Source organism: Bubalus kerabau, chromosome 1 (genome assembly GCF_029407905.1).
Source record: "Bubalus kerabau isolate K-KA32 ecotype Philippines breed swamp buffalo chromosome 1, PCC_UOA_SB_1v2, whole genome shotgun sequence".
In the NCBI taxonomy this organism is placed as follows: Eukaryota; Metazoa; Chordata; class Mammalia; order Artiodactyla; family Bovidae; genus Bubalus; species Bubalus kerabau.
In genome coordinates this window covers 87,527,813-87,540,460 of record NC_073624.1, presented here as the reverse complement: position 1 = coordinate 87,540,460, position 12,648 = coordinate 87,527,813, and the positions used below count along the sequence as shown (strand labels likewise).

The following is a 12,648-nucleotide window of genomic DNA, read 5'->3' as shown; positions in this document are numbered from 1 at the left end:
AAGAATCTTCTCTAGCAACACAGTTTCTAGAAGGCTAGGAGAATCAGTTAAAAGGGCAGCTTCTTGCGTGGCTTAATGGGTGTGTGAACAATGAAGTGATGGTAGTAAGAAACCACATACCTGTGTTAACTCATAAAATTCCATGGTTCCCATCAAAAGCATACTGTGATGCACAACTGTCTCCTTCCTGGCGCCCCTCCTCCACTGGGGAGTGGCTCCAAAACTCTGAAGGTGCTCCTTGCATTCGACACTTCACTTCAGGACTCTTCAAGTGCTGTGGTCTCCTTCCTCAGACAAATGCAGCCACTCACAAAAAGTCCTGTGCATGCCGTCTCTCTTAGGAGGACACCATCTTTCTCCTGGGTATCAGGAGATCACGCCTTTTTCCTGTTTTTCCTGAGTTTGCTTCGGCAATACCTTCTCTTTTCAGTCCTTTATCTTCATTGCTCTTATTCAGCAAACAAACACCTTAAATGTTTCTTTTCTTAAAGAATATAAAATCCTGCCTCAGGCCTGGCTGCTCTTTGGTTATCATTCCTGTTCCTAGGGATGTCTGTCTTTTAATCTTGATATCCTTAGCACTTAGAATGGGCCTAAAGTGGAAGAAACAAGCAACAGATGTCTGATGAAAGAAGGAATGAGTGGATGGTGCATGGATGGCTACCGGTTTTGTGGGAATTGACTGAGGAATGTAGTGTAGCAACCAGGCGCCTCTTTCCTGAGCGCCCCTTCCCCCACAGTGCTCCAAGAACTTTTACTTACGGGCATTACAGGACATGATGGAGAAAGAGAGATACAGTTTAATTCTGGAACGTGCTAGCACCAAATAGCTCCAGGGTACCCAGAGCAGGAAGACATCTCTTGATCCCCTGGGAGTCTAAATTACCAGATGACAAAAGGGGGCCAGTTCAGAGAACCTGCATAGAACCAGCCCCACAAGAGGGCAGTTGCATCATCACACATACCAAACACAAACTACTCCTGCCTTGGCTGTATCCATTGTATCAGCCATGACCGTGACAAGCGGCATGGTGCAAACTAGACATGGTTAGATTCTGAGTCAAAATTTAAATCCTGGTCCTGCCATTTGCTAGCTCTGTGACGTTGGGCAAATAAACTCTGCAAGTATCAGTGGCTTCATCTCCAAGGTGGTGTAAGAAATAGCTTCATAAGTATAAAGTCCTCAGCATGAGGCCTGACACGCAATAAGCCCATAATAAGACATGTTAACCATTGTTATCTCCTTTCTCTGTCTTCAAATATGCTCAGCCTCCTTTATTCCTTTAAAAAAAAAAAAAAAAAAGTCCTCTCTACCTTGTAAGCCTCAGAGGCTCACCTCTTTTATTTAATGTCAAACATCATAACAAAAACAAGGAACCCTAATCATTTAGCTTCCACAGTGTGCACCCAGTGACAGCTTAATCCCTCCCACGGGATACCAATGACATTATTTTACCAGAACTCCAGGAACTGCATCTTAAATCTGAGTTATTTAGCTCACTCTCCTCTTGACTCTTTATACACTATATTGTCCCAGTCCTCAGGTTACCTTCTTTGATATACAAAGGATGTATATATCCTTCTGGACTTCCCTGGTGGCTCAGTCGGTAAAAGTGTCTGCCTATGATGCAGGAGACCCAGGTTCGATCCCTGGGTCAGGAAGATCCCCTGGAAAAGGAAATGGCAATTCACTCCAGTACTTTTGCCTGGAATATCTCATGAATGGACGGAGAAGCCTGTTAGGCTACAGTCCATGGGGTCACAAAAAGTCAAACACAACTTAGTGACTTCACTTTCATATATCCTTTTCATTCTCTGAAGAAAGAATTAATATTGTTAAAATGGTCATACTACTTAAAGTAACTGACAGATTGAATGCACTCTCTATCAAAATACCCATGACATTTTTCACAGAACAAATAATTCTGAAATTTATATGGAAGCACAAATGACCCAGAGTTGCCAAAGCAATCCTGGGAGAAAAGAACAAGACTGGAGGTATAACCCTTCTAGACTTCAAACTATACTACAAAACTACACTAATCAAAAAAAAAAAAAAAAAAGGGCAAGGTATTGGCTCAGAAACAGACACACAGATCAATGGAATAGAATAGACAGCCCAGAAATAAACCCACTCATTTATGGTCAATTAATCTATGATAAAGGAGGCAGAAATATACAATGGACAAGAGAGTGTCTTCAATAAGTGGTGCTGGAGAAGCTGGACAGCTACATGCAAAACAATGAAATCAGAACATTCCTTCATACCATATACAAAAATAAAAACTTAAAATGGCTTAAAGACTAATTTAAAGCCCTAAATATAAGATATGACATCATAAAACTCCTAGAAGAAAATACAAGCAAAACATTCTCAGACATAAATTATAGCAATATTTTCTTAGCTAAGTCTCCCAAGGAAAAAGAAATAAAAGCAAAAATAAACAAATAGGACCTAATCAAACTTAAACATTTCTGAACAGCAAAGGACACCATCAATGAAAGGAAAAGACAATGAAAAGAAAATGGGAAGAGAGATTTGCAAAGGATGAGGCCAAAATGGGGCTAATAACCAAAATATGTAAACAGCTCACATAACTCAATATATTAAAAAGAAATGCTGATTTTAAAATGGGCAGACATTTTTGCAAAAAAGAAGACATAGAGATGACTAACAGGCACATGAAAAGATGCTCAACACCATTAATTCTTAGACAAACACAAATCAAAACCATAAGGAGAAGGTCTCCCTGGTGGTTCAGTTCCATGTTCCCAATGGAGGGGGCTCCACGTTCAATCTAAGGCTCCACATTCCCAATGGAAGGGGCTCAGGTTCAATCCCTGGTAGGGGAACTAGATCCCACATGCCACAACTAAGAGGTTGCATGCCACGGCTAAAGATCCCGCATGCCACAACAAAGACTGAAGATCCCACATGCCATAACTAAGAGCTGGCACAGCCAAATAAACAAATAAAAATATTTTTAAAAAACACAATGATATATTGCCTCACAGCTGTAAGAGTGACTAATATTAAAAAGTCAACAAATAACAAATGCTGTCAAGAATGTGGAGAAAAGGAAATTCCTGTACACTGATGATTGGAATGTAAACTGGTACAGCCACTGGTGAAGCCAGTATGGAGTTTCTTCAAAAAACTAAACTACAATTACCATGTTATCCAGCAATTCCACTCCTAGGTATATACTGGAAAAAACAAAAACTCTAATTTGAAAAGATACATGCATCCCAATGTTCATAGCAGTACTATACACAAGAGCCAAGATGTGGACACAATCCAGTGATTGTCTTAAGAAGATGTGATACACACAAACTTGTGAGCTCAGGCACACACATACACACACACACACACACACACACAGTGGAATGCTACTCAGGTGTAAAAAGAATGACATATTTCCATTTGCAACAACAAGGACAGACCCAGAGATTATTAGGCATAGTGAAATAAGTCACACAGAGAAAGACAAGTGCTACATAATACCATTTATATGAGGAATCTAAACTATAAGTGAATATATATACAAAACAATTTATTCACAAACTGTTGAATTTTTAGTTGTTTCTAATTTTTCACAATTATGAAAATTCTTGTAGAATAAGTTTTGTGTATCCTCTTCAGAATAAAGTCCTAGATGCAGAATTGTTGAAAAGTGCATGCAACTTTAACTTCTTTAATAGATATTGCTATACTGCCACTGAGAAAAAGTTATACTATAGCGTATGCAATTTTAGTTCTTATTTAGTTCTTTATAAAGAGCTTCTAAGACATTTACCTGATATCTCTTGATAACTGGCAGATCTTGGAGTTGGTTTATAATGCCCTCTGTTTTATTACTAACTATAAATACTTAAATAGTTGAACCAAGGAAAGGGCATTTTTATTTGCTTAAACATGTTAATATATCACCTTGGTGTTACTTTAATAAGATAGTTCTTGTTATTTCCCTTTGGCATGGCAGTTCACAAAGAACTAGTGGAATATTTTAAAAATTGATCAAATCAGTTTTCTTGGTTTGTCAGGTTGCTAAAGTAAATTAGCATATGTGCTATATTTGTCAAACAGGAATACATCAGGAAAAGATTGCTTACTTAAGAAAAGATTGCTTAAATCTATTTAATATGAGATCATCAGCTTTACTGCAGTGTAGAATTTACACTTGGATAAGTAACCGTGTTCCTGACATTTAAAAAAAATTAGGGTAGAGCTGTCTTCCATGTTAAAAATGAAAGAAAATTAATATTGCATATTGAATGACATACTCATTTCTTAATAAATATTTGCTGAATAAATGAGTATCTGAGGCCACATGATTTTTAACTAAAAATTATCTATGTACCTTATTGGAAACCTAACAGGTAAGAATCTAAACCTATGTTTATAGTCTATGATGTGTATTCGGCAGCACAAAATGATTAAACCAGACTGACTGGCTCTGAAAAAAGCCCAGTCATATGCTAGATTATGTTGTAAGTTCCTCTATATCTAGGAGAGTAAATTCCCTGGTGCTGTAACCTGGATCTCTCTCTTTCTTTTCAACCTACTTCTAGCAAAGCCAAAGAGACTATAATCATTGAGGATCTATGGACATCACAAAAAGAGGCACATGATTCTGCTACTGTCAGTGGAGAATGGTACTTGGGGTTCAAAGTAGAGAAGGACAAGAGCACTTATCCCACCCCAGAAACTGAAATTTTATTCATACCTCTTATGGGAGGTTAATAAAGCTGTCAGAGAAATAAAGAATAAAGCAATCAAAATCACAAAGGACAGACTGGCATAATTAAGGCAGCTTTCTGTCCCCTAAGCACCTGAGATTGCACATCTCATTTGGCTTAATAAAGTCATTGTTGGGAAGGACTTGCTTGTGAATTATACAGTAATAATACTGATTTTAAACACCAATTTCTACCATTTCCTTTATGTTGCTCTGCTTTTATGCATAAAAAGCAGGGGTTGCAATGTCTAAGAAGATTGCTAAATACACTCTGATGATAATATATCAGCATAAATCAGTTGAGATTAATGAAATAGATTTATTTCAAATATTCTTCCAGCTTTGTCAGGCAAAATACTGACGCGGCTGTCACTGTACTTTTCAACTTGCCAATCTTTGTTATGCCTATGGAATTGGGTAAGAAGTAAACCAAAGGGACTTAATTTGTGCAAAAATATTTCTTTCTAATTACTCAAAGTGCTTCTTACTTGGTAAGGTCTGGTAAGCAGGAATATATTATTTAATTGGGACTTAAATTCACGTGTTGTTGATAAAACATTTGAGTGTTAGTGGACTGATTTAGGTGACATATGTTCATAAGGAGATAGAAAACAGACAAGCGTCCTAAATGACAAGCATAGAAAGGAAGTGAATATGTAGCTGAAGCTTATTTCCAACTTTTCTTTTTAAATTAGCATTTTTGGTGTAATTATGAAAATAAATAAATGGTAACTTAGAAATTTTCCAAGAAGGAAAAAAAAAAAAAAATCACCTGTTATCAATCCACTGCTAGGGTAACTCGGAGAAGGCGATGGCACCCCACTCCAGTACTCTTGCCTGGAAAACCCCATGGACAGAGGAGCCTGGAAGGCTGCAGTCCATGGGATCGCTGAGGGTCAGACACGACTGAGCGACTTCACTTTCACTTTTCACTTTCATGCACTGGAGAAGGCAATGGCAACCCACTCCAGTGTTCTTGCCTGGAGAATCTCGGGGATGGGGGAGCCTGGTGGGCTGCCATCTATGGGGTCACACAGAGTCGGACACTACTGAAGCGACTCAGCAGCAGCAGCAGCTAAGTTAACTACTGTAAACACTTCAGGGCAGTGTTTTCTACCTGCTTCTATGAACAGCCTGAAGCGCCCTAGTTACAATGCAGATTCTAGGGCCTCTCTTCTCTACATGTTGGCTCACTATATACAGGACGGGCCTGGATAATCTAGTTTTAACCAGCAAAGCAGACTATTCTTATCATCAGGCAAATTTAAGAAATACTATTTTCTTTTTTCCCCCAAACTTTAAACTTTTTATTGTGCATTGAGGTTTAGCCCATTAACAATGTTGTGGTAGTTTTGGGTGAACAGTGAAGGAACTCAGTCATACATATGCATGTATCCATTCTCTCCCAAACCCCATCCCATCCAGGCTGGCACGTAACGATGAACAGAGTTCCATGTGCTATACAATAGGTCCTCGCTGGTCATCCATTTTAACACAGCAGTGTGTATGTGACCTTCCCAAAGTCCCTAACTATCCCTTCCCTCCCAGCAACTGTAAGTTTTTTAGGAAATACTATTTTCTTAGAGCATATCTTTTCTGTGCACATAAGCAAGCTCTTCTTTTATGATTATTTATTTTCTTCATGCCTGTTCTGTTTGAGAATTTGGTATAGTTGATGTTGCCCAGCTCTTTGCCCTTTTACAGAAAGTGAGGCACAAGTACCTGTTGGTCCAGGGCAAATGACAGCCTCTTCATTCAGAACTGACTCAGAAGGACTAATCTGGAAAAGGATCTTTCTCTTCTCCACCTCTTTCTGAGATGAAGTAGAATAAACAGATTTTACTTTTCAGAATTTCACTGTCCTCTGCATTTGTCTGTTTTTAAGGATTAGACCCAAGGACACATCCCATTTTGGAAATACGAAGCAAGATTTGGATTCACTTCTCCTGTGCTGAGTACGCAAAAATAAAACCAAATACGCTTATACCAGCAACACATCTTGTAGTTGTAATTTGAAACTGCTGATTCTAATTTAATTTATTCCTTTTAACCTACAATCTTAGTTTAAGCAAGTAGAGTGTAAAGGAAGGAGATAAAAATATAAAGAACTTCCTGCTTTAGTTTAAAATATTAAGGAGTTAAAGCCAAACCTGATTTCATATCCAAAAACAAAAGACAGAACACCTACCAAAAGTTATCTGAGGAAGTGAAACCACCCAACAGGGGTTATCACCAGCACTTAACCCAGCATAATATTTTTCATGGACTATTTGTGGCAAAAATGTGATTTTTAGGAAATTTTTTATACTATTCTGATTCTTCATAATCCCCTTCTGCCATCCCTTTATTTCTTCAATTTGGAGAATACAAGTCAATGTTAAGTTGACTCAATCACACCTTCTCCTTTAGGAGACTCCATGGGATAAATTTCTTTCTGGGGAATCTTAGACCAGAAAGATTATATTTCTTTTGAACAACCAGTTTGGTTTTTATTGTGCTGAAACTTTAAACCATGGTGTTGATAACATCCTCTATTGTCTTTGGCTACTAGGAAACTCAAGAGGCAAATTTGCAGCTGAACTCTAATTTCTGAATAGGACTTTATGGTTAATAATAAGTCATTTTGCTTATTACTTTGATACATAGCTTCATTTTATTTTTCTGGCTTTTACACTTTTCTCACCATGATCAGTTCAGTTCAGTCACCCAGTTGTGTCCGACTTTTTGTAACCCCATGGACTGTAGCACGCCAGGCTTCCCTATCCATCACCAACTCCCAGAGTTTACTCAAACTCATGCCCATCGAGTCAGTGACGTTATCCAGCCATCTCATCCTCTCTTGTTCCCTTCTCCTCCTGCCTTCAATCTTACCCAACATCAGAGTCTTTTCAAATGAGTCCGTTCTTTGCATCAGGTGGCCAAAGTATTGGGAGTTTAAGCTTCAGCATCAGTCCTTCCAATGAATATTTAGGACTGATTTCCTTTAGGATTGACTGGTTGGATCTCTTTGCAGTCCAAGGGACTCTAAAGAGTCTTCTCCAACATCACAGTTCAAAAGCATCAATTCTTTGGTACTCAACTTTCTTTATGGTCCACTGGAAAAACCATAGCTTTTATATCCTCATCTAATTACTTTTATTTATGTTATATTCTGTATGTGACCTCAAGTACTTTTTAATGAATTATAAATAAACTATGTTATAACACAGTATTAACATAAGTAGAAAGCTAGTGACTATAAAAATGATACATTGCATATTAGAACTAATAATGAATGATGTTGGAATATTCTATACTGTTAGCTATCACCTTATGAGCTACAAATAATCATATACTTTATGCACTAAGACTTACTGATAAAGCAATGATGCAAAGAAAGCACATTTGATAAATTTTAAAACCCAATTATAAAAGCTCATAGCAATATCAACTAGAACTTCTAACTTTTTAAAAGAAAACTACCAAAAATTTATAGCAAATGTGTATTTAATGATGAAATTTTAGAACACTTGCACCAAACTCAGGAACAATATGAGTGACTACTATGTGCTGCAGGTTTTATTCAAGAGGTCTTAGCCATATCACTTGGACAAGATAACAAATGAAGTATAAAGAAAGGGACAGTGAAGCTGTCAGTCAGAGACAGTATGGTCTTCCTTTGAATAAACTTAAAACAAGCATCAGAAACTACTGGAACTAAAAAGTTTCTCAATGTAACTAGATCTTATTAAAAAAAAATCAATAGACTTCTTTCTTAACACAAAATACTAAATCACAAGCAAAAAAATAAAAAAATTAAATGTGTCTGATAACAGGAACAAAAATGTAATATAATAGCTAATAAAAATGTATAAGATCCTCAGACATTATTATAAAACTTTACTAAAGTATGTAAAATCTTAATAAATGGAATAGTGCACTGTGTTCACTTTATTAGAATTTTCTGATGAACTTTTAACCATTTCCAAAGGGATTTCATCTAGCTTCTATGTAAACCGTTCCAGCCTCATGATAACTCGTATAAAACAAAGGATAACAGTTTTAAAAGCTCAAGAGATCTATAAACAATTAGTCAGTTGTTCCACATTATTTGAAGGTTTGGGTGTAATTTAAACACTTATTTTTTTGGAAAATTTCTTACTCTGTACTCTCTACTGGCCAGATCCACTAACGAATTCTTAAGGCCTGATATACAAGATAAACTTATACTTCCATAACTTTTCATCAACTTCCAGGAAATATTTTTTCTATCAACTTTTAGGGATGGATTCTGCTGATAAAAAAGCATTGCATTCAGGATGACTTATACTGTTCTTGTGCTATCTAGACTTTTCTATTCTCTTTATCATCATCTGCATTATATCATTACTTGGTCATAAACATATCTGTTTAGAAGGGAGGCCAAGTGTCAGACAAAATGAAATTCAGAACAGATCAGTTATGTCATCCATTAGCAATTCTAGATAAGGGAAATGGGAGAAAGAAGAATGACGAACAAAACTAAGCAGGAAGAGTTGGAGAAACATATGGAAACATGTTTCATTTAAAACACTTTTGCTCTTCACAGTATGGAGCAAACTTATTTAGATATATTTTGATCATGAGATGTGCCAGGCATTGCTGGCTGCGTATTCAACAGTCATCTTCCCCTTCTTCATTACCAAGAAAAGCTGACAGTTTTTCAGACACTAAGTGATCAGATGATTTAGGAAATGAAAGACTAGTCTTGATTAGTCTGTGCTAATGATGGTAGTTTCATTCATCTTGCCAGTGGTTGGTTTAGGAATAGGCCTGTGAGAGACAATCCACAGTGAAAGGAAGTCTGCCATTCTAGGGGAAATTTCTTCCCCTTTCTAAAAGAGGGCCAAAAGAAAGGGCATTCCTTCTTACTGCCACTGGTGTCTGGAAACACAACAAACATCATGAAACGAAGTGAAGACAGTTTAAGAACAGCCAACATTTGAGGATGGCAGGGCGGAAGGATATAATGAAGCTCGAGTCCTGACGACCCCATTAAGTCAATAAATTATCTAACTCAGAAATGCTCCTATCTCCACACTATTTCTTAAATGAGAGAATTATTATTTCCTTTTAGCACTTAAAACATTTTGAGCTTGGTTTCCCTGTTACTTTCAGTAAAAGACATTCGAACTGACTCCATGCCATGGACAGCAGTACGGCCTAAACAAACACTTATTCTTGGAACAACTTATGATCGACCCCATCTGTAATATAGACGGTTTATGCTTTTTCAAAGGGAGGTATGAGATTCTGAGGTATTTTCACTAATACAAGTGGACAAAGTTATATGATATTTGGAGGTCTAGTTAGAAAAATAGTTTCTCTTTGCTCATATGCAGATGGAGACTTTTACTCCTGTATGTTTCTGATGCTCACAGCACCATCAGTTTTATCTTTCTCTACCTCTAACAAGAATTTAACAATACTTTTTAGATCAGCCCCTGCAAAGTCAACCTTGGGGCTGTTTTAGTAAATCAATATGATTTAGACATAATTTTTTTTTCCCTCTCAAAGAAAAGAGAATTTTGAAATTGCCTTTCCTTGGCATTGTCCTGAACTCTGAATACGGCCTGATAGAGAGTGTGATGAAACTTGCAAATGATTTTCCAATGAATAAAAATGTGATTCCAAAGCTGAGCTTCGAATTCTAGTAGAATCTAAATTAAGTAACATGTATAAATAGTCTCAAAACACTTAAAAGCATAGCTTATAAATAATACCAACATCATGGTACATCAATCCATGAGTTTAGATACCAAAATTAATGATGGTTTTTTTTCTCTTGATTTATGAAAGTTACTTCAGCACCTTTGTTTCTGTATAACTAAAATGCAGACCTTGTTAATAATGTAACCAGCTCTAGGCTCCTTTACCATGGGAGAAAAGCCCTTATATAAAACTAAAACTGTTTCCTCTATACTGTAATGGATTAGGTTTGTTTAACTTACTTTATATAGTGCTCAATTCAGTTCCATCAGCATATGGATGCCTAATAAATATTTGATGATAGTGACCCTGACTGCACAGAAGATATCTTAGTGTTCACAGGAAAATGATAAAATACTCTAAGCTAGTTTAGTGACAAAATTATATAATAATCAGAGAGTGATGCCTTTTCATACCAGTGTATAACCCAAATAAAAGAGAAGGTACAAAAATTAACATCTAATTCTAATATGTGCTGAAAATTTATGTAGCTATATACTACATAAATTTCTGTATACTATTCTGTATACTACAAATTCTGTATACTACAAAAATTTCTGTATACTACATAAATTTCTGTATACTATAAAGTCTGTATACTACAAAAATTTCTGTATACTATTTTATTCAATCCTAAACATAATTATCTGGACTAGGTATTGAGATTCCTATTTTCCAGAATTTAAGATGCCTCTAGTTGTATGGTGAGCCAATACTTTATGTGCCAATAAAAATTCATCCAATGAAATTATGATACACTTTCTTAAAGATGTACCCTGATTTCAGAGATGTTAAAATGTAAAAATAAAAGGCATCTCCAAATAATAATAAAATATGAGACGGATAAGAAAATTCATCCAACTCACACAGTTAGCTGGAATCTGTGGCAAAGACAAGCCGCTGATGACCAAAAGTTAATGTTCCCCATCCATAGCATGGAATTCCTACTGAGAAATGTCTGTCCAGCCAGAAACTATACTTTCCACCTTCCAGAGTTCTGACCAAAAGAATGTGAACCCAACTGATGATGTCAGTTCCAACTCAGACAGGTAAAGAAGCATGAGTGCGTTCTTCATCCTCTCCCTTACTCTACCTACCATTTATTGATGCCCAGAGTGCTCTCAGAAACGACCTGCTGAATATGGCAAAGGCTTTGTGTCAGCCTGGGTTCCTGAATGACTGCAAGCAACAAAACCCTGCCCATACCTCCAAGACACTGTGCCAAACAGGGATGCCATGACTGACTTGAGCCATAAGTAAACTTTTATTTTATTAAGCCACTGTAATTCTAGGCTGGTGTTGCCTCAACTAGAATTACTCCAAACACTACAGTAGCAGAATCAGAATCTGAGTATCAGGTTCCAAAAGCTGGGCTCATTCTGTGACACTATGCAAATACAAGCCTCCAAAATTACCCTTTCCAAAACAAACAAAACAAAAAAATAAAAAGGACTGTTTCCTTCATTTTAAGTAGGTTTCATCCTTGGTTTGAAAAATTAGACAGAAATCAATAGATTTGAGGATGACATATTTTAGAGAGAAAGCCCAGAGAGGGACAGATGAATAGTTGTGTATTTGTAACAGCACAAATGTGAGAAAAAACAAAAGCAGAATGAAGAAGTGATTTTCAAAGTGGGTAAAAGTGACACTTATATACTTTCTTTTTTGTCTTGTTTTAGTCTGATGCAGTTTGGTAAAGAAGTTTCAGGAAGTTGTTATATATTTAGCAGGTTAAATGGCTTAATATCTTGAGATAATGATGGCCGCATTACCTGAAAGAGCCTGATGCAAAGGAGAGGTAAAGCCTGACTGGCAATGAATGAAAGGGAAAGGAAGGGAAGAAAGTGGGAGATGTCAAGAGCACAGGTTCTTGATTCAAGACAAGAGTTTGAATTGTAGCTCCACCAGTTCTTACGTTAGAGTCCATGAACTTGGGCAATCGTTTAATCTCTCTAAGGGCCGATTTTGTTATCCAGAATGGTATGAAAATAAAAGGCACCTTATAGGTTGTTCTGGAAAAGACCCTGATGTTGGGAAAGACTGAAGGCAAAAGGAGAAGAGGGCTGCAGAAGATGAGATGGTTGGGATGGCATCACCAACTCAATGGACATGAGTTTGAGCAAACTCTGGAAGACAGTGGAGGACAGGGAAGCCTGGCATGCTGCAGTCCACGGGGCCTCAA

General features: G+C 36.9%; 1 protein-coding gene and 1 non-coding gene across 8 annotated transcripts in view; one reads left to right on the top strand and one right to left on the bottom strand.

Annotated features, from left to right (window-relative positions):
* ANO6 (anoctamin 6) overlaps positions 1 to 12,648 on the bottom strand; it is a 233,363-nt gene that overhangs the window by 80,616 nt on the left and 140,099 nt on the right. The gene's annotated exons all lie outside the window — the stretch shown is intronic.
* Positions 1,590 to 1,663, top strand: TRNAH-AUG (transfer RNA histidin (anticodon AUG)). The gene has a single exon. It is a non-coding gene; the product is annotated as a tRNA-His (tRNA).